Here is a 26,039-nt window from a genome sequence, read left to right as displayed (position 1 = left end):
CCCAGGGGCTCTCTGAGGGCTCAATAACTCCCAACTCCAACATCTTTTGGACCTCTGTCCTGATACAGTCAGGTTGCCTGTAGATTTTACTCTTCACAGGCAGACTGTCACCAATGTCCACCTTATGGGTGCACCAGTTTGTCTGACTTGGAGTCAGAGAAAACATATGTCTGTAGGACTGTAGAACTTGTCTGCAGTCCCTCTGTTGCTGATCAGTGAGGCTGCCTGCCAAGGCTACACCATCAACTGACCCATCGTCAGGGTTCTGAGAAAGCAGGTCTGGGAGAGGGTCACTCTCCTCTTCCGGTCCCTCATCTGTAGCCATGAGCAAGCCCATGTCTGCCCTGTCAACATATACCTTCAATCTGGGAGTTCCAAGGTCAACCAAGTAGGTTACCTCTCCCTTTTGCTCAACAATAGTGTGGGGTCCAGACCATTTGTCTTGGAGTGCTGCTGGGACCACTGGCTCCAACACCTACACTTTCTGTCCTGGCTGGTAAACAGTCAGCACAGCCTTTTGGTCATGCCAGGCTTTTTGAAGTTCCTGGCTAGCCTCAAGGTTTTTAGATGCCTTTTTCATATACTCAGCCATCCTGGACCGGAGACCAAGTACATAATCCACTATGTCTTGTTTAGGCTTTTTGAGAGGTAACTCCCATCCTTCCTTCACCAGACACAGGGGTCCTCTTACAGGGTGCCCAAATAGAAGTTCAAAAGGGCTGTAGCCAACCCCCTTCTGTGGGACCTCTCTGTAAGCGAATAAAAGGCAGGGCTGCAAGATATCCCATCTTCGCCTAAGCTTTTCAGGGAGTCCCTTGATCATGCCCTTCAAGGTCTTGTTGAATCTATCAACTAGACCATTGCACTGTGGATGGTAGTGTGTGGTGAACTTGTAGTTCACTCCACACTTTTTCCACATAGCAGTCAAATATCCAGACATAAAGTTTGCACCTCTGTCTGAGACAACCTCTTTCGGAAAACCCACTCTTGAGAAAACTCCCAGGAGGGCTCTTGCCACAACAGGGGCTGTTGTGGTCCTTAAGGCCCGCATGCCCTCCCCTCCGCCGACTACATCCTCCTGGGGGACCTCAACTTCCACCTGGAGAACAACAGCGACCGCAACACCATCAGCCTGCTCGACAACCTCGCCAACCTCGGACTCAAGCAACTGGTGACCTCCCCCACCCACCTCGCCGGACACACACTCGACGCCGTCTTCTCATCCAGCAAAGACGTCACCTTCAGCCACGCGACAGGACTCCACTGGACGGACCACAGCTGTGTCCACTTCACCTTCAAAAGAACGACGATCCACCACCACCAGCAACAGGTTGCCCGAAGAAGCTGGAACAAGATCACAGCCGACCAGCTCACCGCCTCCCTGAGCCAGCACCCTCCCGCCAGCTCAGCGAACCCCAGCCAGGCCGCCGACAACCTCACGATGTGGATCAACAACTGCGCAGACGAACTCGCCCCTCTGAGAACCCCACCCCGCGGACCCTGCAGCAGAAAAACACCATGGTTCACCGACGAACTCAAGAGCTCCAAGAAGAACTGTTGAGCCCTCGAGAAAGTCTGGAGAAGGGAACCAACTACGAACAACATGACCACCCTCAAGCACGCCACCCGGAAACACCACCAACTGATCCGCGCCACCAAGAAAAATACTTACAAGGACCGGCTGGACAACAACGCACACAACTGCAAGGAACTCTTCAACATCGTGAAAGAGCTCTCCAACCCCAACGCCGCTAACAACGACATCACCCCGTCGCAAGACCTCTGCAACTCCCTCGCGTCCTACTTCCACAACAAGATCGCGGACATACACAACAGCTTCAGCAACCAACCAACGGAAGCCACAACCGCAACAACGCCACCCACCACCACCCTCCGCACCTGGACTCCGATCAGCACCGAAGACACCATCCGCACAATGAACTCCATCCACTCCGGATCTCCGACCGACCCCTGCCCTCACCACGTCTTCAACAAGGCCGACGCTGTCATCGCACCCCACCTGCGGGACATCATCAACACCTCCTTCGACACCGCCACCTTCCCTGAGAGCTGGAAGCACGCCGAACTCAGCGCCCTTCTCAAGAAACCCACAGCAGACCCCACCGACCTCAAGAACTACCGTCCCATCTCGCTCCTCCCGTTCCCGGCCAAAGTCATCGAGAAGACCGTCAACAAACAACTGGCCGCCTTCCTCGAGACGAATGGATCCCTCGACCCCTCACAGTCTGGCTTCCGAGCGAACCACAGCACCGAGACCGCCCTCATCGCTGCCACCGATGACATACGAACTCTGATGGACAACGGAGAAACAGCGGCCCTCATCCTCCTGGACCTCTCCGCGGCCTTCGACACTGTCTGCCACCGCACCCTAGTACAGCGCCTCGGCAACATCGGAATCCAGGACAAGGCACTGGAATGGATCACCTCCTTCCTCGACGGCAGAACACAGAGAGTCCGTCTACCACCGTACAAGTCAGAGGCCACCGAAGTCATCTGCGGCGTACCCCAAGGATCCTCGCTGAGCCCAACCCTCTTCAACGTCTACATGAGCCCCCTCGCGACCATTGCACGCCAACACAACCTGAACATCATCTCCTACGCCGATGACACCCAGCTGATCCTCTCCCTGACCAACGACCCCGACGCCGCCAGAGCCAACCTGCACGAAGGGATGAGAGAGGTAGCCGAATGGATGTCGACCAGCCGCCTGAAACTGAACTCAGACAAGACGGAGGTCCTCATCCTGGGATCCTCGCCCTCCGCCTGGGACGACTCCTGGTGGCCCCCCGCCCTGGGCACCGCACCTAAACCGACGGACCACGCACGCAACCTGGGCTTCATCCTGGACTCCTCCCTCTCCATGACCAGACAAGTCAACGCCGTCTCCTCGTCATGCTTCAACATCCTGCGCATGCTACGGAAGATCTTCCGGTGGATCCTCACCGAGACGAGGAAGACGGTCACCCAGGCCCTCGTCACCAGCCGACTGGACTACGGCAACGCCCTCTACGCCGGAACCACCGCCAAGCTCCAGAAAAGACTCCAGCGGATCCAGAACGCCTCAGCAAGACTCATCCTCGACATCCCCCGACACAGCCACATCTCCGGACACTTGAGAGACCTGCACTGGCTCCCGGTCAACAAGAGAATCACCTTCCGCCTCCTCACCCACGCGCACAAAGCCCTACACGACCAAGGCCCGAGCTACCTCAACAACCGGATCAACTTCTACACTCCCACGCGCCTCCTCAGATCAACCAGCCACGCCCTCGCCGCCGTCCCCCGCATCCGAAGAGCGACAACAGGAGGAAGGTCCTTCTCCTACCTGGCTGCCAAGACCTGGAACTCACTCCCGTCCGACCTGCGCATGACCCAAGACCACCTCTCCTTCAGGAAGAAGCTCAAGACCTGGCTGTTCGAGCAGTAACGGCACCCCCCCCCCCCTCCCAGCGCCTTGAGACCCTACGGGTGAGTCGTGCGCTCTATAAATATCTTGATTGATTGATTGATTAAGGGAATAGCTTCTGGGTATCTGGTGGCATGATCCACTACCACCAGAATATACCTGTGCCCAGAGGCTGTTTAGGGATCCATTGGTCCAACAATGTCTATCCCAACTCTTTCAAAGGGAACCCCCACCACAGGTAGTGGTATTAGGGGGGCCTTTGTGGTGCCACCTGATTTGCCACTGGCTTGGCAGGTCACACAGGAGGGCCTCCTTAGTATCTTCTGACAGATGGGGCCAGTGAAAGTGAGGGACAAGCCTGTCCCAAGTCTTGTTCTGGCCAAGATGTCCTGCTAAGGGAATATCATGGGCTAAGGTAAGAAGGAAGCCCCTGAATGCCAGAGGTATGACCAACCTCCTGGAAGCACCAGGCTTGGGGTCTCTAGCCTCTGAATATAGGAGCCCTTCATCCCAAAAAACTCTATGGGTACCTGTAGCATTCCCAGCAGCCTCAGCAGCAGCTTGCTGTCTGAGGGGTTCAAGAGCGGGGCAGTCCAGCTGCACCTGCCTCAGATCTGCCATTGAAGGTCCCCCTGCCCCAAGAAACTCAACCTGATCAGGCTCAAGCTCTTCTAGGACAGTTCCTTTTTGGGTCTCACTATCAGCTTCCGCAGAAGGCTGATCCTCATTCTGAGGCAGGGGGGAAGGCACTGCCTTAACCCTACTTCTCTTTCTCTTGGTAGGCAACTGGTCCATAGTTTCAGGATCCAGGACCTGTTCAGTTTTGCACTTTTTGGCCTGTGACCTGTGCTGATATACCTAGCATTTCTGCATGAGTCCTATACTCCACCTCAGACCAGACTGAAGATTCCAGATCATTGCCCAACAAACATTCTACAGGGAGGTCTGAACTAACAACAACCTTTTTGAGAGCAGTTACCCCTCCCCAGGAGAAATTAACAATTGCCATACTATGGGTGGTAGTGACATTGCTTGCATTGGTCACTAGGTAATTGTCACCTAGTATTATCTGTCCAGGGTCCACAAAGTTAGGCGTCACCATGGTGACACTTGCACATGTGTCCCTGTAGGCCTGAGCCACTTTGTTATTGATTAAAGGTGTTTGCCTGTACTTGCCCAAGTTATTGGGACTCTCAGTAGAGGACAGAGCCATGTCCACATCACAGACAAGAACAGATTGAGTTGGTATTCTGACTAGGCCAGAATCCATCTCAGTACCCAGGGTTAACCCCACTATAGCCTTGGGTTGAGAACCACCACTGTTAACTGTACTTAGGCGGTGCAGGTGCCTTAGGGGCCACAGTGGTTGGAGCTGTCTCCTTCTTGGTGCAATCACTAGTCCAGTGAGAATTAACCTTACAAGTTTTGCACCAGGGTTTCTTTGGGCCTTCCTTTTTCTTAGATTGTTGGGAACCCCCACCATTAGAAGCTTTTTGGGGACCATGAGAAGACTTCTGGTATTTTGCTTTCTCCCCACCCTTTTGGTCTTGCTTCTTCTGATCACCATCCTGGTTCTGGACCTTCTGCTTCACCCTGGTTCTGACCCACTTGTCTGCATTATTTCCCAATTCTCGGGGAGAGGTCAGATCAGAGTCAATCAGGTGTTGATGCAATAACTGGTTCTGATAGTTGTTAAGTATTAGTTCTCTCATGATCAAATTATACAATCCTGTATAGTCCTTAACCTTACTGCCCTGTAGCCAGCCTTCCAGAGCCTTAGTGGCACAATCTACAAAGTCAGCCCAGTCCTGAGTCTGTGTCTTCTGGGTGTCTCTGAACAGCAACCTATACTGCTCAGTGGTCAAGCCAAACCCATCTATCAGAGCACTCTTCAGGACATTGTAGTTGTCAGCATTCGCATCACTAACTGTGAGGAGCTTGTCTCTACCTTTTTCTGAAAAGGAGAGCCATAAGATTGCTGCCACCTGATTTTGGGGTACCAGTTGTACTTTGCAAGCCCTCTCCAAAGCAGTTATCCACTTGCGGATGTCATCCCCACTCTGGTAGGGAGGGACAATCTTACTTAGGTTCCTGTGGTCATTTGACCTTTCCCTACCTCTAGGGATGTTGCTGCCACCGGTGGAATCTAATCCACTCAACCTTTGCTCTCTAGCAAGAGCCAGGGTCTCTTTGGCAAGGGCAATTTCTTGCCTCTTGATCCTAAGCTTTACTTCCCTCATCCTAGCCTTATGCTCTCTTCTCTGAGGTGAAGTCATCCTCATCACTGCTGAGGTATTTGAACCTATTGAGTCATCAGAGTGGTGGGAGTCACTGGAAAGTGACCTCCTCCTTCTGTGCTCAGTGTTAGGCCTACTTGGGAGCCTGGATGGGATTCTCTCCTGTCCAGCCCCAGGTAGTCCTAGGTTGTCCTGGTCCAGTTCTTCAACTTGGACCTGGTCATCATCCTCCTCATCAGACCTCCCTGGATTGTCATCCTGGGAATCATCTGTGGATAGATGCCCCCCCCCTCTACCAGTCTGATCTGGGGCTGCTGCTTTCTCAGAATCATACTCCATTAACACATTGATAAGGTTTCTTAGGGTTGGACTCTGTCCTTGTCTCAGTTTACTGAGTGAACACAAACTTCTAAGTTCACTAAAAGTAAATGTGTCACAGTGGGAAGGGATCCTGGGAGGATCCACTTCTTCTGGGAGAGACACACTTGGCTCCCCACGACGCCGACGGTGGACGCGGAGCCGCAGACGACGACTACCGACGTGCAAGGGTACTGCTACGCAAAAATTTCCGGATCCAGTCTGATGCCTGGGGATATTCTAAGGTAAGGAATCGAATACTAACTAATGTCTCTTACAGATATATCGTTACACAAGTAGTAACTTGTGCGCTAGGACCTTTCCTCTACAACAACTAAGTGCAGTAGAACTTCAGTATTATAGGGCTTGATTTATATGTACCTCTAGGTACCTTAATGTGATCTTTCAAATGATATCTCAAGATTATATGGTAAAACAACAGCAAGCTCGTATCCCAACCGCTGCACACCAATGTGAGAAGTTGGCCTGGTATATGATGTCCACTATTCTAGTGGGCACCAAGCACCAGTCAAAACGACCCTTATGGTGATGGTTGCAAAGTCAACCTTATAGACCAGCTATCCTAGTGGTAGCATGGACAAAGCAGTCTTAGGCTAAAACTTCAGACAGCATGTGAAGCCATCTGTTTTACCATATATAATCCCTTGAATATCAAATGAAAGGACACCGCTCAAGGTATATATCAAATATATATGTATCAATTACTAACACAACCCCTCTGCACTCTTTATGAGGTCAGAGTTCGAGATACATTACAAGTTACTCGTTAAGCATACTATAAGTTGCACAAATACAATTCAGCCCTAGGGGCCTCACGAACCATATACTAAGTAAGTGGTATAAGAACCACTTCAGGAAAGGTGAATAGGCCTAGGGCCTAGGGAATCGCTGGGGCTACAATACAGGACCAAAGGTTTGGAAGTAGGAGACCCACGGGAGACGCGTGCAGTGTGGGAACACAGATGCAAGCTACCATTGACCTACAATGGAGAACGAAGAAGTCACAAAGTTACTGATTAGGGACACTTCTGGGAGAACTACGGTGAAACCCCTTCAAACTAGGACACTTGGATAGTTAATACCCACGGGCGCACCAGAGTACTCGAGTTGTCTTTTCGCGTCGGGTTTCATTGATGCTTTCAATGGAGACCTGCACAAGAAGTGCTTCAGGAGGCCGAAGGAAGAGTTTCCGGGTGGATCCAAGAGTGGATCAAAGAGCTGAAGAACCTGAAAGTAGAAGGCACAGAGTCTGGGTCACTAGTCAGTGACCAGGATGGAACCAGGTGATGTCGCGATGCAAGCAGGTGATGAGGTGAAGCTTGTCTCTGCAGCCACGAGGACCAGGAGGCGTTGACGACAACCAGGAGCTGGAGTCGAGCTGTCCCACGGAAGCTCTAGTTGACTGCGGTGTCGGTATCCGGATTGGACCCATCAAGCCTTGGTAACCGCAACCCACGCAGGATGTGAAGATTCGCTTCAGGTCAGACCAGCAAGGTGTGAGGAGCTTCTCTTTTGGAAGGAAGCTGGAGCAAGCCCAGAGCAACCAGGCAAGCATTGAAAATTAAAAGGATCGTCTTCAGGGGGCTCACTAGCCAATGGGCTAGCAACCGCGAAGACGCGTTGAGCTGAAATGCAGGAGCGGGCCCCACGCGGCACTTGTGGAGTGTCGAGGGCTGAGCTCTGGTGCAGATGTTGCTCGGGTCTGGGGCTTCTCGTGCCCCAATGCACAACTGCGAGTTACCTCAGGAGTCGATGCAGTTAGCAATTTGCAGGATGTCCAGGGAGTCTGGTCCCACGTCTCTCGTGCCTGCCACGGGTCTCAGCTTTGCTGTGGATGTGGGTCGGAGTCCAAGAAGTTGGAATTCCAGTCCTGAGTAGCTGAGTCATCGGGTTCCGTCGGGAGCGTCGACAAAGCAAACCGGCAAGTTACTGGTGGTGCCTGTTTGAACAGGGTGGTCACTCCTTGTGAAATGAAAGAAATCCCGTAGGGTAAATTTTTTTTAGCAGTGCTAGATACCATGCATTACCAAATCTCACTCTCATTCCACTCTACTGATTTACTCACCGTACACACCAGTGGATTGTGCCATATATATAGTAAGGATTCCCACAGAAAGTAAAATTGTACAAAATTATTTATTACACATGACAAAAATTTCATAAAAATGCATAGGCCTAACAGTCTAATCAATGATTAAAATTAAAAACAACACTAGAATAGTGAATCAACAAAAACATTTTTTAAAACACACAGTCAAGAGAGTTCTACAGTCAGACTGCTATAATCAGTCTTTCACAGTTAACACATCTACTGCTGCACTTGCACTGTTAGATAAATTCCATTGTTCTCAATATTCTCGCAGTGCTAAGTTAGTAGATTGTGCATATTCATTTGGCGTCGACGCGTTTCGATGGGTCAATAAACATTTTTTCCATCTTTATCAAGACAAGTTCATATCTCTCTGAAGTTGAAGTAAGATTAATCACAAGTAAACACCTTAGTTATTATCGCAGAATTCCTATTCTTATTCCGCACGTCTCTAATCACTTCATGGGTTCTCGCAGAAAATACCCTGAATTGAGTTCACATGTCAGGCAGCTGACTTAGTATTCATGTACTGATATTCATAAATTCACTGGGGAGTTCTTATTCATGTGATAATCCCGAAATTCACCTCTTGATCCCCGGAGGTTTTATAAGTTTTGTCAGGAATATGATTATGTTTTCCTTGTATCTTTCATGTCGTTATGGCTGCTCTGTGATATTCAATTTACGAGTCAGACCAATAATCCAGACTTCTGGTGAAAAAAGCAGCGGTGTCCTCTCCCTGTTGTTGGCGTCTATCCGTCACTCCTTGACCACAAGGGAGATCTTCTTCAGTCTTCTAGTCAGCATAGAATGTAGAAGTCCAAGAGTTTCGTGTCGTAGTTTCTTTCCAGGGTAATCTGATGTCTCTAGATACAGCTCCTTACTTTATACCAAACTAACGGGCTGGATTACCTGCTAGGTCCCTCCTATGGGTGGACCCTGAGAAGGGGGTGGTTACACCCCTTTCTCTTTGTCCAGTTTCGTGCTAGAGCTGGGGCTGGTGTGCCCCAGCAACTGGTTTGAACCGGGCTATGCATGGAGCACCTTGTGTGCCCCAGGCAGTGTCTCATTTTGCAGCCCTCCCTGCCTCAATACACTAAAAGCCTGTCTGGGGAGGTGCTAGCATCTCCCAAGGCAGGAAACCTATTGTCCAGGCCTCTCCTGCCGGAGTTTCGTCCAGCAGCAGGAGGTCAGACTCGTGTCTGTGGCAGCAGTATCCATTTTGTGATGCTGAGGCTCGGTTTAACTTTAACCGGGTAAAGCAGTAACCAACATGTCTTCTCCCTCTAGAAGGGTTGAATTCTACCCCCACCTCCAGAATTGGCGGGGGGGGGGTAGTATTCCAAAGCATTTGACACCTTACACTACATGTTTTGATAAAGCCAAACCAAAGTTAGCATTTAACCGCAAGGTTTATAATGCACTTAAGAGTATATGGTATGGCTATATCATAGAACAGCTATAAGGACATGGTTCCGAAAGCTGCAGAGGGGCTCAGCTCATGCTAAGGCACCCTCTCACATAAAACCAAGCACTCTGCCTCCAGGATTGTTAAGGCCTGCCATAGGAGTTACTTATAGGTACATATGTGTCTATATATAAGGGTAGATATAGGTATACTATATCTAAGCAAGGGGTGATTACACCACCTTGCCCAGACTGAGTGATCAGCCTGTGGTGTCAGTTTAGATGGCCAGCCAGGTGTGGCATAATACATGCTGCAGCCCCTGGTAGGCCTTGGATGCACCTATGCCCTGGGTACCTATGGTACGCTATACAGGGGCTCACAGAGGTGACCCAATACCCAATCCGGTATGTACCTAAAGTACATGGTATCAATTTAGAGAGAGAACAGCTGGGCTTTGGGTCTGATTAGCAGGCCAAAAGCCACAATAAAGTCGAAAAACCAGAAAATCACAGCAAAAAATGGGGGTGACCATAGGAAGCAGACCCTACTCTCCTACAGTAACCAGCGTGTGGGTGAGTCCACCTCCACCCCCATTGCTTCCACCTATAAGCCTCCCCAATCCAAGCTTCAGGAGGCACCCCACGCAGGTAGGAGTCAGGGTCCTCCTCCACCACTGGCGTGAAGTCACATCGGACAAGTGGGTGCTGCAGATTATCTGTCAGGGTTACTCTCTCCCCTTTCTGTCCTCCCCTCCAGGCATGCCACCTCGGTACTACCCCATGTCGGGGGATCATTTGGCTCTTCTCCATCAGGAAGTCACGACCCTCCTGGCCAAGGGGGCCATTGAGTTTGTTCCCAATCAGGAAGTAGGGGTGGTTGTTATTCCCACTACTTTCTGGTCCCCAAGAAGGACAAGGGGGGCTTGTGCCCCATCTTGGACCCCCGGGACGTCAATCGCTTCCTTAGGAATGAGATGTTCAAGATGCTGACTCTGGCTCAGGTCTTGGCTGCCCTGGACCCGTCCTGCCGGCCCACCGGTGTTACTTGCGGTTTATGGTATGCCAAGAGCATTTTCAGGTTGCCGTGCTACCCTTCGGCCTTCCCAGTGCCACGAAGGTGATGGCGGTGGTCGCAGCTCATCTGTGCAGGTTGGGGGTGTCCGTCTTCCCCTACCTCGACGACTGGCTGTTGAAGGCGGGCTCGCCCCAGACAGTTGCCACCCACCTCCAGACTATGGCTGACCTCCTGCATTTGCTGGGGTTCTCCATCAATGTGCCGAAGTCGCACCCGAGTCCCTCTCGGAAGTTCCCTTTCATCCGAGCAGTACTGGATTCAACGCGGTTTCAGGTTTATCCTCCTTAGCAGCGAGTCCAAGATATTCAGGGTATGATTCCGCTCTATCGGCCTCTATCCCAGGTTTGTCAGGATGACCCGCCGGCTTCTGGGCCTCATGGCCTCCTGCATCCTGCTGGTGATGCAAGCAAGGTGGCCTATGCGGGCTCTGCAGTGGTACCTGAAGTTCCAGTGGGCACAGCATCAGGGCAACCTGTCCGATCACGTCCAGATCTCGGAGGGCGTGCACGACATTTGCAGTGGTGGCTCACAAATCGCAATTGGGTCAGTGGCAGATCCCTCTCTCTTTCCCAACCGGAGCACACAGTGGTGATGGATGTGTCCCTCCTGGAATGGGGAGGCCACATGGGAGATCCGGAGATCAGAGGCCTCTGGAGCTGCGGGCGATCCGGCTTGCACTGAAGGCATCCTTCCCTCTGTCTGGGGAAGTGTAGTGCAGGTGTTCACGGACAAAACCACCACCATGTGGTATTGCAACAAACAGGGCGGGGTGAGGTCCTGGACCCTATGTCAGGAGGCTCTGCGCCTCTGGAAATGGATGGAACATCAAGGCATTACCTTGGTGGTTCAACACCTGGCGGGTCCTCTGAACGCCAGGGCAGACAAACTCAGCCGCCGATGCTTGATGGATCACGAATGGCGTCTGCACTCGGACGTGGTGCAATATCTCTTTCAACAGTGAGGAGAGCCTTGGTTAGATCTATTCACCACCGAAGAGAACGCTCAATGTCATCAGGTCTGCGCGTTGGAATTTCCAAGGCGGCACTCGCTCGGAGATGCTTTTCGTCGTGAGTGGAGTTGCTGTCTGTTGTACTCCTTTCCGCCTATACCACTTCTGCCCAGAGTGCTGAAGATGATCAGGCGCGACCGGGCCCAAGTCATTCTTGTGGTTCCGCACTGGGCTCGAAGAGTATGGTATCCCGAGCTACTCAGTATGAGCATCGATCCCCCGATCCATCTTCCTCTTCGGGAGGATCTTCTGTCGCAGCAGCAGGGGACGGTCCTCCACCCGAACCTGTCCAGCCTCCACCTCCATGCTTGGAGATTCAGTGGCAACAGTTGACACCTTTCGATCTTCCTCCTGAAGTCTGTGATGTCATTCTGGCAGCCAGGCGTCCCCCCACCAAAACGGTATACGCCTGCAGGTGGAACAGATTTGCGGCATGGTGCACAGCGAACTGGGGCCACGCACGTTAATGCTTCCCACAATAGCTGGTCCAGGTTGGATTACTGGCTAGGCTCCTCTGATCTGGCACTATGGGTGAGACAAATACGGGTGCTTCCTCGCACGCTGTCCGATCACAATCCTGTCCTACTACAGCTAGACGTTCCACTATACACACCCCCCCCCTTCCAATGGCGCTTTAATGCGCGTGCTCTTACTGATGCCATTTATGCAGACACGCTTCAGAAGGCGATTAAAGATTACTTTGACCTTAATGCCCCATCGATTGACGATCCTGGCATCCTCTGGGAAGCTTTCAAAGCCACGATAAGAGGGGTCTGTATAAGCACCACAGTGGGGGTTCTGAAGGATATTAGAACTCAGATACGCAGATGCGAACAACAAATGAGAGACCTGGAATCCCTATATGAATCCACTCAGGACACCTCGCACTTGGCCAAGCTTCGCGAAATACACACTGAACACGAGACCTTTCTAGACTCTGAACTGAAATATTTAAACCGCACACATGTGGCTAGAGCTTTTGGGGAAGGAGGGCGGCCAGGGGCTGTACTGGCTAGGAAAATATGCACAGGTAGAGGCCAGACTACGATACTTAGGGTTAAGAGTAGTGAGGGCAACGCACAAACCCATGCTAATGACATACTGAACTGTTTTGTACATTCATTTGGATCCCTATACAAATCACAACCCACGGCTCCGGCAGAGGACACTTACACATACCTGCAAGATGTAGCGATAGGGTGGCTGTCAGATGCACACAGGGAGTACTTAGCAAGGCCTATCACGGCAGATGAGGTTAAAGACATTATAGGCTCACTTCCGAACGGCAAGGCACCTGGCCCGGATGGGTTTACCCCGGAATTTTATAAACAATATGCGGACATGTTAGCGCCACACTTAGTAAATATGTATGGCACCGCCTTTGAGAAAGGCATACTTCCCCCAACGCTACGCGAAGCCATGATTATTGCTCTCCTGAAACCATCTAAGGATCCGGAGGAGTGTGACTCGTACCGACCGTTATCTTTAATCAACGTAGACTCGAAAATTCTGGCTAAGCTTATAGCCAAGCGGCTATCACCACTGATGACTAGTCTGGTACTACCGGATCAGTCCGGCTTTGTACCCACAAGATCGACAGCACATAACACCCGGACTCTATTTGCGTTATCGCACTATCTACAATCTTCAGTTAAAGCCGTAGCGGTCATGCTAGACGCAGCGAAGGCGTTTGACTCTATTGAATGGAGGTATATGATAACAGTCCTCAATAGAATGGGGTTCCCCAAACGCTTTGTGCAATGGGTCACCCTGCTTTACACGAAACCGAATGCTAGGGTCAGGATTAATGGGTATATTTCGGACCAATTTGCGATTGAGCGAGGGACGCGGCAAGGCTGCCCACTCTCGCCACTATTATTTGCATTAGCGCTAGAACCGTTGGCGTGCCTGATACGTCAAAACTACAGAGAATCGGCACTGAACTTCATAGCCAGGCCACTTCACATCTCCTTATATGCAGATGACATGCTGCTATACGTCCGGGACCCGGAGACTCATTTGAACGCCATACTCAGGGAATACATAAGGTTCGGGGGACATTCGGGACTAGCCATAAATTGGTCCAAATCATCTATCATACCCCTCACGGACACCACGTCTGCGTTTGCGGTGGACTTTCCGCTGGGTTGGCAACAAGATCCTATACGATACCTAGGGGTCATGTACCACAGAGATCCGGATGAGGTGCTCAGGGCAAACTACGGAGTGGTGCTGACAAAACTGGAGGACAGTGTGCAACGATGGATACATCTGCCCCTTTCATTGGCGGACAGGATTGCGATTGTTAAAATGAACATACTGCCCAAGCTATTATACCTGTTTAACAACATACCAATCACTCCACCGCAGACTATCTTCCGACACATTAACTCCTTAGTGCGGACCCTGATATGGGCAGGTAAACAGGCACGTGTGGATCTGCGAACTCTGCAACTCCCACTTGCAAGAGGCGGTTTCGGGGTACCTGACTTTCTCCTGTATTACTTGTGCGCGCAAGCACAATATGCAGCTTATTGGTATCACGCAGTTCCTTACCTCGCCCACACCGCTATAGAGGAAAGCGACGCGCACCCTATTCCACTCACGGCAATCATCTCACACACCCGCCCCCCGCTCCACGCTAGGGATATAAACACGGTAGATACCACGGTCAAAGCCTGGCATAAATTGGGGCAACTAGCTCACAAGACACCACTGTATGCGCCAGCCATGATGCTACACCACCACCAGGAGCTCTCGGTGACTGGGGAGAGCGTCGGAATGTCACTACTGGCCAAAGCCGGTATCGATAGGATGGGGGACGTGTTTCGAGATGGGGAGTTCGTGGGCCTAGACAACCTAGATTATGTTAATAACCAGACAACCATGTTTCGGTTCACATATTACAGACTCAATAGAGCCCTGAGGGAGCACTACCCCACGTTCCCTTCAGAACCGCAATGCCTTGCACCGCTGCAACTATTAATCACAACTAATGATTTATCACACCTGGTGTCCAGGCTGTACTCGGCCGCACAACTGGACCTGGACGGGCAAGCGTTCAAAGCGAGAGGGCGGTGGGATGCACTACTAGAAGCGCCATTATCTGATGAAGAGTGGGCTAACACATGCGCTTTGACACACATACTCACGCCGAATGGTAATCTGAGACTGATTCACTTTAAATTCCTCCATTAAGTATATTACACACCAGAGAAATTGTTTAAATTTGGGCTGCAAGAGGAGGACAGATGTAAAAGATGCAACATGGAGGGTGCGGGCTTTGCACATATAGCGTGGGACTGCGCAAAGGTGGCAGGGTACTGGGGGCAGGTAACTACTACTTTATCTGTCATGCTGGAGGAGGAGGTACACTGCACACCCAAGCTCTGTTTACTGGGGATAGTACCGCAGTTAAGAGCCTTGAAGAAGAAGTTCTGTGCAATAGCGCTCTTACTGGCTAAGAGACAAGTGGCACAATGCTGGCATAGTCGGAAAGTGCCGAAGTTAAAAACATGGTTGCATGACATGTCCACATGCCGTGACAAGTTACAAACTTTCGAAGAACTGCTACCAGCTAAGTCTAGACCCAAAAACATGTGGGTCTATCTAGAGGATTATCTGACGTCATTGCAGGATAATGAGGAACTTCCACATATAGACTGAATGGGTTGCATGATTGCATGAGTGCTGATGGGACAGGTGTGAGAGGGCGGCGGGGGGGGAGGGGCCCTAGGTAAATTGTAGCGACTGCTGGATAGTACATTAAGATTACATGATACGGCCGAATTGGGGTATGTTGTTCTAATGTTCTTGTTATAAAAAGTGGAAAAAAGTGAGACTCAGTTAGCATGCCAGCTATTAACCATATGTGCAACAATCTGCAATATTCTGAAACCTGTGTAACATTGGATCACAATGATGGTTAATGGAATAAACGTAGCGGGCCGGCCTCCGGGTTGTAGGCTCATGCTGTGTCAAATGCTTGATTTTCAATAAAGGTCTTGCGAAAAAAAAAAAAAAAAAAAAAGGTTTTAAAAGCGAAAAAAAAAAAAAAAAAAAAAAAAAAAATGGTGCACAGCGAAGGCTGTGGATCCCCTTTCTGCCCCTCTTTCTGAGGTTCTTCTGTTCCTTCTCTCTTTGGCCCAGCAGGGCTTCGCTCTGGGTACTGTCAAAGGTTATATTTTGGCCATCTCCGCCTTTCTATGGCTTCCAGATCACCCTTCTCTTTTTAAGTCCCCGGTTGTTAACCGTTTTCTTTAATGCATTACGAATACGTTTCCACCCGTGCCCTTCATAATGCCTCAGTGGGACTTAAATCTCGTCTTGACTTTTCTGATGTGCGCTCCCTTTGAACCCCTTCATAACTGTCCTTTGCGTCTTCTCACTCTAAAGATAGCTTTCCTGGTTGCTATCACCTCTGCCAGAAGAGTGAGTGAGCTCCAGGCCCTTTCTTCCAAACCTCCTTTCCTTTCTGTTCATCCAGACAAGGTGGTTTTAAGGACCCGTCCTTCTTTTCTACCAAAGGTTGTCACGCGCTTCCACATTGGGCAGACCATCACTTTGCCCACCTTCTTTCTGCATCCTTCAAGGGAAGAGGAGAGGTTCCACTGTCTGGACCCAAAACGTGCGCTTGCATTCTATCTGCAGCGTACACAGCAGTTCTGGGTGGATGATCAGCTTTTTGTTGGTTACGTGGGTGCCAAAAAAGTTCGGGCTGTGCATAAGCGGACCATCTCCCGGTGGGTAGTTTTGTGCATCAAAGCATGTTACTCCTTGGCCAGGAGGTTGCGTGCCCATTCAACCAGGGCAACTGCAGCCACTACTGCCCTGGGACGCGGCGTTCCCTTGCAGGACATTTGTCAGGCAGCTACGTGGGCCTTTCTGCACACATTTACCAAGCACTACTGCCTTGACAGTCAGGTCCGGAGAGATGGCTTCTTTGACTGTTCTGTGCTCCGTGACTTTCTGGTGTAATCTTGTTCGCAGACCCACCACCGTGGTTGGTATTGCTGGGGTATCTATTCTAAGGTAAGGAATCTATCACTAACATGCCTCTTTTAGATGCACAAGTTACTTACTTGTGTAACGATATATCTGAAAGAAACAGGTTAGTATTAGATTCCTTACCTTAGAATATCCCCAGGCGTCAGTCTGGATCCGGAAACTTTTGCGTAGCAGTACCCCTGCGCGTCGGTAGGCGTCGTCTGCAGGCGTCCCCTGCGGCTCCGCGTCCGTCGTCGGCGTCGTGCGCCGTGATGACGTCGCTGGAGTATATAGACGCCGCCTCCGCGCGCTGACGTCAGTTCTTCTTTTTTCCGCGCCAGTTAGCGCAGATCCGAAGAGCAGTACTCCGGTCTTTTGACCAAGTTTTTGATAATTCCTAATTCTTCTACGGTGCCGGTAGGATGCCCGGTTTCAAGAGTTGCGACGGGTGCGACCGCCTGATGTCGGTCACCGACCACCATCGACTCTGCCTCCGTTGCCTGGGCGCGGACCACGACGTGGAGTCCTGCGTCGACTGCCGGGCCTTGACTAGCAAAGCTAGACGGGAGTGGTCCCGCAAGCTGCTCGAGCTCCGAGTGTCGGCCCCGCGTCGAGAGCGGTCCCGGTCCGGTCGGAGGTCGAGGGAGCGGTCGAGGGAGCGATCGCGGAGCCGCCATGAGCGCTCCGGGAGTCGCCGCCATTCCTCCGGTTCGTCAGGTAAGCGTCACAAGAAGTCGGGGCATCGTCATCATACCCCCGACTCCCCCCGACGCCCGCGTGATGCGGCCGGGGGTTCGGGTGGCCCCACCCCCGCGGCCCCGCGTGGGTCGCCGACGGTCCCTGGAGAAGGCGCGTCGCGCGAGGAGATTGAGGAGTTCCTCATGGCTATGAGGGCGATATCTCCTCCGGCGGGGCCTACGGCGCCTGCGGGCCCGTCGGTCCCGTCTGGGGGCCCGAGCGGTTCGGGTGCTCCTGCCCCGACGCCGCCGGCGGCTCCGGCCCCGGCGCCGCTGGGTCCCTCAGGTTCGTCGCCGGCTGGTCTACCGGCCTCTCCGGCGCCGATTCCATTGGGCCAACCCGTGGTGCCGCCTCCGCGCGACGCCGTGGCTCCGCCGTCGGTTCCGACCGGCGTCGGGTCCCCGGCGCCGGCGCCGCGCGGCGCCACCCCCATTCCCTCTCTGACTCCTGACGCGGAGTCGGACCGGCATCGTCCGACGCCGAGTCCGGCGCCGTTGGGGCCCATTGGCTCCGAGGAGCCAGTCTATATCGTCGACCCAGACTACGGCGATGAGGACGAGTATGGAGAGGGTTGGGAGGGGTCTGAAGACCCTTTATCCCGTGCTTGCCAGTATGACGTGGACTGGGTAGGTGACTTGGGTGATGCCAGTGGTCTGGATGAGTCGCCCAACCCTGGGTTTGTCTCGCCTTCCCCTGTGGCGTCAGAGGCGGGGGCTGCCTATTCGGTGGTCCTGATGAGGGCTGCCAAGGCCTTGCGCCTTGAGCTCCCCGTCGCTAAGGTCAAACCTAACATTCTGACCGAAGTGTTTAAACCGCAGTCATGCCCTCAGGAGCCTCTGCTGCCGTTTAATGAGGCCCTGACGGATGTCCTTTTGGGCACCTGGTCCAGGCCCGCTTCCGGTGCACCGGTTGACCGGAACGTTGCCAGGCGTCACCGTCCGTGCTCGGACGATCCTGCCTTCCTCTCCACCCATCCCTCCCCGGAGAGTCTGGTGATCCAGGCCTCCACTTCACAGTCCGCGTTCCCATCGGCCCCGCCCGATCGGGAGTCAAAGCGGTATGACCAATTTGGCAAGAAGGTCTTTTCCTCTTTGAGCGCTGGACTGCGGTCTTGTAATACCGCGTGCCTTTTGGGCCGCTACACCCACTCCCTGTGGGATACGGTCGCGGAGTGTTTGCCGCAATGCCCGCAGGAAGTGCGGGACAAGCTCAACCAGGCTTTGGTTGAAGGCCGGGACGCGGCGAGGTACTCGATCAGGTGTGGTCTTGACACGACCGACTCGCTGGGACGGGCTATGTCCACGACGGTGGCGATTCGTCGCCATGCGTGGCTGAGATCTGCCAACTTCTCGCCGGACGTCCAGAATGCCCTCATGGACATGTCATTTGATGGCAGTCGCCTGTTCGGTGACAAGGCGGACAACGCGCTGGAGCGCTTCAAGGACTCCAGGGTCACGGCCAAGTCCTTGGGTCTTTCGACCCAGCGCCAGCAAACGGGTTCGTTTCGCCCCTTTCGTGGCCAAGGAAGGGGCGGTCCCACACGTGCTGCCAGCCACGCGCCGCAGAACGCTCCCCAGCGCGGTGGCGGCCGTGGATTCCGCCGTGGTGGCGGTAGAGGGCAGCGGCGAGGTCAGTCTACACCTCCCCCCGCTGCAGCCTCCAAATCTTCCTAGTCCGAGCTTTCGGCTCACGTGACGCCAGTGGGTGGCAGGGTTCGCCATCACCACTCCCGCTGGCGCGCGATTACATCGGACAGGTGGGTGCTGCAGCTCGTCCGAAGGGGCTACTCCCTCCCCTTCGAGTCCACTCCTCCAGCCATGCCTCCGCAGAACCACCGTGTGTCGGGGGACCACTTGACACTTCTGCAGGAGGAAGTTACGGCCCTCTTGGCCAAGGGGGCCATCGAGCGCGTTCCTGGGCCAGAAGTAGGGTGTGGTTGCTACTCCCACTACTTTCTGGTGCCCAAGAAGGACAAAGGAGGCCTCCGTCCTATCTTGGACCTAAGGGACGTCAACGGCTTCCTCCGGAAGGAGAAGTTCAAGATGTTGACTTTGGCTCAGGTCTTGGCTGCTCTAGACCCACAAGACTGGATGGTAGCGTTGGACTTGCAGGATGTGTATTTTCACATCCCCGTCCTGCCGGCCCACCGGCGTTACCTGCGGTTCACGGTAGGCCGGGAGCACTTTCAGTTTATCGTGCTCCCATTCGGCCTTACCAGCGCCCCACGGGTGTTCACGAAAGTGATGGCGGTGGTCGCAGCTCATCTGCGCCGGTTAGGGGTTTCAGTCTTCCCCTACCTCGACGACTGGTTGTTGAAGGCGGGCTCGCCCCAAACAGTCGTCCACCACCTTCAGATGACGGCAGACCTCCTGCACGAGCTGGGGTTTTCCATCAATGTGCCGAAATCACACCTGTGTCCCTCTCAAAAGCTCCTTTTCATCGGAGCGGTTCTCAACTCGGCGCAGTTTCGGGTTTATCCTCCGGAACGGCGGGTTCGGGATATTCAGGCTCTGATTCCCATCTTTCAGCCGTTATCCCGGGTTTCGGTCAGGTTGACGCTACGGCTTCTGGGGCTGATGGCCTCCTGCATCCTACTGGTGCATCACGCCAGGTGGCGGATGCGGGCTCTGCAGTGGGACCTGAAGTTTCAGTGGGCCCAGCATCAGGGCAACCTATCCGACCATGTCCTGATCTCGGAGGGCACTGCGAGACAGTTGCAGTGGTGGCTTACGGACCGCGATTGGGTCAGAGGCAGATCCCTCTCCCTTCCCCAACCGGAGCACGTGGTTGTGACGGATGCGTCCCTCCAGGGCTGGGGTAACCACTTGGGAGAGGCGGAGATCAGAGGCATCTGGTCTCCGGCGGAGTCCTGGCTCCATATCAACCTGTTGGAGCTGCGGGCGATTCGCCTAGCACTGAAGGCATTCCTCCCCTTTGTCAACAGGAGTGTGGTGCAGGTGTTCACGGACAACACCACCGCCATGTGGTACTGCAACAAACAAGGTGGAGTGGGGTCGTGGACCCTTTGCCAGGAGGCTCTGCGCCTCTGGCAATGGCTGGAACGTCAGGGTGTGACTCTGACGGTTCAACACCTGGCAGGTTCTCTGAACGCCAGGGCGGACGAACTCAGCCGTCGTTGCTCGGTGGATCACGAATGGCGTCTGAACTCGGACGTGGCGAACGGCCTCTTTCAGCAATGGGGAGAGCCGTGGTTAGATCTATTCGCCACAGAAGAGAACGCGCAATGTCATCAGTTCTGCGCGTTGGAGTTTCCAAGACGGCACTCGCTCGGCGACGCCTTTCGGCGCGAGTGGAGCTGCGGTCTGTTGTACGCCTTTCCGCCTATACCACTTCTGCCCAGAGTGCTGAAGAAGATCAGGCGCGACCGGGCCCAAGTTATCCTTGTGGCTCCGGACTGGGCTCGAAGATACTGGTATCCCGAGCTACTCAGCATGTCAGTCGGTCCCTCGATCCGCCTGCCCCTTCAGGAGGACCTTCTGTCGCAGCAGCAGGGGACGGTCCTCCACCCGAACCTGTCCAGCCTCCACCTCCATGCGTGGAGATTGAGCGGCGACAGTTGAGGCCATTCGACTTGCCTCCTGAAGTCTGTGATGTGATTCTGGCAGCCAGGCGTCCCTCCACAAAGTCGGTATACGCCTGCCGGTGGAACAGATTTGTGGCATGGTGCACAGCAAAGGCTGTGGATCCCCTTTCTGCCCCTCTTTCCGAGGTTCTCCTCTTCCTTCTTTCTCTTGCCCAGCAGGGCTCTGCTCTGGGCACTATCAAGGGCTACCTTTCTGCCCTTTCCGCCTTCTTAAGGCTCCCTGATCAGCCATCTTTCTTCAAGTCCCCTATTGTACTGAGGTTCTTGAAAGGCATCACGCACATGTACCCACCTGTTCCGTTCGTGATGCCTCAGTGGGACTTGAATCTGGTTCTGACATTCTTGATGTGTGCTCCCTTTGAGCCGCTTCATTCCTGTCCTCTCCGTCTTCTCACTTTAAAGACGGCCTTCCTGGTTGCCATCACCTCTGCCAGGAGAGTGAGTGAGCTCCAGGCTCTTTCTGTTAAACCTCCTTTCTTGTCCGTCCATCCTGACAAGGTGGTTCTTAGGACTAGGCCTTCTTTCCTGCCCAAAGTAGTTTCTGCTTTTCACATCGGGCAGTCCATCACCTTACCCTCCTTCTTCCCGCCTCCGCATCCTTCAAAGGATGAAGAGCGGCTCCATCGTCTGGACCCAAAACGTGCGCTTTCATTTTATATGGATCGCACACGCCAGTTCCGGGTGGATGACCAACTGTTTGTTGGCTACGTGGGTGAGAAGAAGGGAAGGGCGGTACAGAAACGAACCATCTCTCGGTGGGTCGTCCTGTGCATCAAAGCATGCTACTCTTTGGCTCGGAAGGAGCCTCCTGTTGGGCTGAGGGCCCATTCCACTCGGGCCACGGCGGCTACTACTGCCCTGGGCCGGGGAGTCCCTTTGCAGGACATTTGCCAGGCGGCTACGTGGGCCTCGCTGCACACCTTTGCGAGGCACTACTGCCTGGACAGTCAAGTCCGGAGGGATGGCTTCTTTGGCCGTTCGATCCTCCAGGACTTTCTGGTGTAGGTTTGTATTGGTTCGCAGACCCACCACCGGGGTTGGTATTGCTGGGGTATCTATTCTAAGGTAAGGAATCTAATACTAACCTGTTTCTTTCAGATGAACAAGTTACTTACCTTCGGTAACGATATATCTGTAAGAAACAGTAGTTAGTATTAGATTCCTTACCGCCCCACCCATCCTCCCCGTTCTGCGAACTGATACCTAGGGTTAAGGACATCCCTTTCAGGGCCCTAGTTTCAAATGGCACCAGTGTTAGTTCTCACATGGCTCTGCGTGTTCTGGCGCGGAAAAGCTGTGTGCAAAGAACTGACGTCATCGCGCGGAGGCGGCGTCTATATACTCCAGCGACGTCATCACGGCGCACGACGACGGACGCGGAGCCGCAGGGGACGCCTGCAGACGACGCCTACCGACGCGCAGGGGTACTGCTACGCAAAAGTTTCCGGATCCAGACTGACGCCTGGGGATATTCTAAGGTAAGGAATCTAATACTAACTACTGTTTCTTACAGATATATCGTTACCGAAGGTAAGTAACTTGTTCATCTGTAAGAGACATTAGTTAGTGATAGATTCCTTACCGCCCCACCCATCCTCCCTGTTCTGTGAACTCATTACTAGTGTTAATGTCATCCCCTTTTAGGGCCCTAGTTTTATGCACCAATTGTCAGTCTCTTGCATGGCTCTGCGCTTCGGCGTGGAATAGTTGCGTACAGAACTGACGTCAGTGCGCAGGGTTGGCGCCTAAGTACTCTCCGTGGCGTCATCTTGGCGCCTACGATGCCAGTGACGGACGCGGAGCCGCAGGACGCCACCAACTGGCGTGCAGAGGTACTGCTAAGCAGAAAAACTTTACGAATCCAGCCTGACGCCTGGGGTTATTCTAAGGTAAGGAATCTATCACTAACTAATGTCTATTACAGATATATCGTTACACAAGTGAGTAACTTATGCTGATGCTGAGTACAGCCGTTACCAGTGATTACTGGTTGTATGTTTATGATATGTTATGTGTTTACTATTCTAATGTGTTATGAGAATACAAAGACTATTTTTTTATATAACCTTGTGTGGAGTTCCTTTTGTAGTGTGCCTGAGATGTTGCTTTGTGTTTGCGCAAATGCTTTACACAAGGCCACCGGGATAAGCCTGACTGCTCGTGCCAAGCTTCCAAGGGGGTGAGAAGGGGTTATCTTTGGCGTGTAACTCCCTTGCCCTGACTAGAGTGGTGGTCTCCGCCTGGCTTTGGCGTAAGCCTCAGCCAACCAGGGATCCCATTTCTAACATTGTGGAAATACCTAGTGGAACTCCCAAGCTTTTTATGCCTCCAGCTGCCTTCCTAGCTCCTCCTTGTTTTGATTTTCCTAAACAGGTATTAGTCGGTTCACTTAGAGTTCAACAATACAACTCAAATTATTTTAAGTCAGTCAGAAAAGTCAAGAAACGAAAAGATAATTATAGATCTGTTGCCCAAGTCTTCAAACAATCAATTACTCCCTTACAATATTCATTGCAGTACTCCTATTATTCCTGTTTTTCAGTTTGAACCCACTGGTTTAACTTCAAGAACAGTTGTTATGGTAACAGCCACAAAAAGCTCAAAGTTAGTGTCAAGAGCCTTGTCATTAGGAGTAAACCTTGACACCCCACAAAAACATTGTAGGAAAGCAGCCACTGACTGTAACTGCTTTTTATCCAAGCCAATGAATTATCTGGAAGAGATTGACAGATTCAAAGAAGAAGAATCCCAAGTTCTCTGACCCAAATTTTGGAGTCCTAATTCGCCATGAACACAGTACTGTGTTAACAAGCCCCAAAAATCCTGTGTGAGGATCCCTGGGAGGCATTTTAGAATATGGTACTGGCATGATTCAAAGCCTACTTTGGGCCAGGAGTAGTTTGACATCCGGTTTTGAACAGACTATGGCAAGTCCATATTCCTGTATATTCTGATAAAGATTTCATCTACTGGATGTGGATCAGGGTATCTTAATGAATTTTTGTGAGAAGCTGACTTCTGTACTTCGAAGGAACATAAGTCTGCGTTAATCTGTACACCAGCTGACCTTGTAAAACTCCGAGGTAATGACTTGTATTACAGAATGGAAAAATTAAAAAGAATGTGCATTTTTCAACTATCTATGTCTTGCTCTGTTGCCAACTCCTCTGATAGTTTTCGCTCTTGTCAAAGGCGATTTTATAATATCTTACGTTATGCATGCCTCTCCGTCCTCCTCCTTAGAGATGCTGTAAATCCAAGGTTTTATTTTAAAAATAATTAACTAATGGTGAGTAAAGTCTGTAAAGTTGAAAAATGTAGCAAAGGAAGAGCCCAGCACTGGCGTTTGTAGGCTGCAGAGAGTTTACTGCTGCTGCTTCTTCCACATGACGTTTTCACAATTTGTTCTGCAGCGTAATACTTTATATATTTTTCATAGTTGATTTTAGTTTTCAGGTTTTGATGTGGTTACTTTGTGTGGGTCAACTACTGTTGTCTGTTTTCTTCTGACCATCATCACTACTTTGTCAAAGTTTGCAAAGCACAATTCCTTAATGTATTTTAGAATTGTCTGACCTTTTGCTACCTCATCTTGTCTATGGATTCGATAATATTCCAGACTCAATCAGGTGTTAAATAAGGCTACTATTTTTTTATGCAGTCTTGATTTTTCCACTATGTCTTTTAGTCACCAACCTGGAGGGTCCCCTCCCATACCCAGATAAGATTTTCAGGATGTAGACTTCTGCTCTGCATCATCCAGTGGCCGTCCCAACCTGCCACAGGTGAGCCCATTACAGACTCAATGGTGATCTGTGAGGGAAATGCACCTTCTAATCAAGTGACGTAGTTACCCCATTGTTGAATAAAATTAATGTACAGCTCAAACTTTCTTTCTAAAATCAGTGGCTCACAATGGGTTCTTCCCCATAGACTCTGCGTTTGTCTTATGAGATTGAGGGGAATTGCCTTGATCAAAGCACACCCCAAGCGTTACCAGGCTTATAGTGCTGAGCCCAGTCTCCTAAGAATCTAAAGTTCATTAGGGACACATTTCTTTATATTCCAATCCCTCTGGCTCTGAAGCATTGAAGGCATGAAGCGGGAGGGTGATGTCAAAACGTCTAAGTATTTATAAATTAGAGCAAGCCTTTCATCTTCACCTTTGCTGACTGTATTTTCTTCTTCAAGTTATGGAACTATATTTTTCCCAAAATCTAATCATTTGTAACCCCGGGCGTAGTCGGCGCAGTGGGGCTACGCGGCGGTCCACAGAGTTGCAAACAAACTCTGTGGACCTCCGCTATGCTACGTCACCTGCCTCCACCCCTCTTATATTTACAATTAAATCTGAAAGAGACACGTTAGTGATAGATTCCTTACCTTAGAATATCCCCAGGCGTCAGACTGGATCGGGAAAGTACCCCTGCGCGTCTGTAGGTAGCATCGTGTGACTCAGCGTCCGTTTCTGGCGTCGTAAGCGCCGAGATGAAATCACGAAGACTACTTAGGTGCCACCCATGCACGCAGACGTCAGTTCTTTCTTTTTCCGTGGCAGCCAGTGCAGATCCGGTTAGAGCACCTATCCTAGTCACCTTTTGACTAACTTTTTTTTGTGTGTAAAATTTAGACTAACTTTTTTGAGACTATTGTCTCTACTTCTTTTGAGTCTTTGACTCCTGGTGCCACGTAGGGATGCCTATGTTTAAATCCTGCGGGGCCTGTTGTCGTACGATGTCGGTGGCCGACCCCCATGGCGTCTGTCTCTACTGTCTGGAGGTCGACCATGACTCCCGGTCATGTTCCAAATGTCTGGCCATGGCTCCGAGGGCTCCAGTCCCGAATGTGCGCTTACGACACCAGCGACGGACGCGGAGCCGCACAACGCCACCTACCGATGCGCAGAGGTACTGCTAGCGAAAAGTTTCCGGATCCAGTCTGACGCCGGGGGATATTCTAAGGTAAGGAATCTATCACTAACTAATGTCTCTTACAGATATATCGTTACACAGGTAGTAACTTTTGTTTCTACATGACTTAAAATTAAATGAAAACCACTTACCTGGCATGCAGCGTACCCGGGCTACCC

General features: G+C 51.8%; 1 protein-coding gene across 3 annotated transcripts in view; it reads left to right on the top strand.

The window, feature by feature from the left end:
- TRIO (trio Rho guanine nucleotide exchange factor) overlaps positions 1–26,039 on the top strand; it is a 4,034,553-nt gene that overhangs the window by 2,553,519 nt on the left and 1,454,995 nt on the right. The window lies entirely within an intron of this gene.

The sequence above is a fragment of the Lissotriton helveticus genome, chromosome 4_1 (assembly GCF_964261635.1).
Source record: "Lissotriton helveticus chromosome 4_1, aLisHel1.1, whole genome shotgun sequence".
Lineage (NCBI taxonomy): Eukaryota > Metazoa > Chordata > Amphibia > Caudata > Salamandridae > Lissotriton > Lissotriton helveticus.
Note: the sequence above shows the minus strand (reverse complement) of the source record. Positions and strands in the feature narration are given on the sequence as shown.